Source organism: Rousettus aegyptiacus, unplaced genomic scaffold, assembly GCF_014176215.1.
Source record: "Rousettus aegyptiacus isolate mRouAeg1 unplaced genomic scaffold, mRouAeg1.p scaffold_m13_p_1, whole genome shotgun sequence".
Lineage (NCBI taxonomy): Eukaryota > Metazoa > Chordata > Mammalia > Chiroptera > Pteropodidae > Rousettus > Rousettus aegyptiacus.
Genome location: NW_023416284.1, coordinates 147922012 through 147922973, shown reverse-complemented (window position 1 = coordinate 147922973; position 962 = coordinate 147922012). Strand labels below are relative to the sequence as shown.

Genomic DNA, 962 nt, shown 5'->3' with positions numbered 1-962 from the left:
TGGTGACGGGCTTATTTTAAGGGAAGCAGGTAGCATTATTTCTATTATTTTTATAATGTAAGAGTTTTAGTTCCTAAATTTTCAAGTCCTTTCATTGTGAGTAAGAAGAAATGGAACTTCTATTTTACTCATTGTTTTTTTATTTCTATTATGTTTCAAATACATTTTATTAGGCATTAGACAACATAGACACTCTGTAAGATATATATAATTTCTATTTCAGAGGTAAGGAAATTGAGATTCAGAGAAGCTAAGCAATACTCAGAGTCACGGTTATTAAAACAAAGTTAGGATATCCATATATGTCTCTGATTGCTTCTCAGCCTTTAGGCTAAGATCGAGTGTAATATCTGTTCTTATAAGTTTAAATATAAATCTCTCTGATTCTAAAACCCATGATCTTTCTCTTGTGGGATATTGCTCTAGAGCCTTTTGCTTTCTTCTATTATTCTTGGTGCTTTAAATATTTAATCATTCTGTAACATCTCTGTGAGTGTGCTTCAGATTTTCTAAGTCCTGGTTGAGAGTGGGGCCCGGTTCTGTTTGGAGAACTCTAATAAAGAGCAGGTCCAGCTCTGGAGGAAGTTCCTACCTGGGGCAGAGAACACCATATAACATGATTCTACAGCTGTTTACAGTGAAATGTGGTTAAAATTAATATCAAGGTCAGTCTTAAAGTGGAGCAGCAAGGGAATAGATGTCCCAGTTGGCCCAGAGAGTGGGGGAACTTTAGCTTTAGCCATTGCATTTGTAACTGTATATGGATCCAGGAGGGTCCAGGCTAAGTCTCAAGGAAACTGAGACTTATCTGGATTTGTCTGTGAGGTTGGGGAGTTGATAGGCCCAAGTAGACTTGCGTGTGGCTTTATTTGGCTTTAGAGTGAGTGGAGGTATTAAAACTAGAGTCTTCCTGTGGTAGAAATTTCCCCTAACCTCCCTGTTACCCAGGGCGCATGGACTGA

The 962-nt window shown here is 38.0% G+C and overlaps 1 pseudogene; it reads left to right on the top strand.

Annotated features, from left to right (window-relative positions):
* The first annotated feature begins 311 nt into the window (after nt 1–311).
* LOC118606205 lies at nt 312–433 on the top strand (annotated as a pseudogene).
* Nucleotides 434–962: the final 529 nt, after the last annotated feature.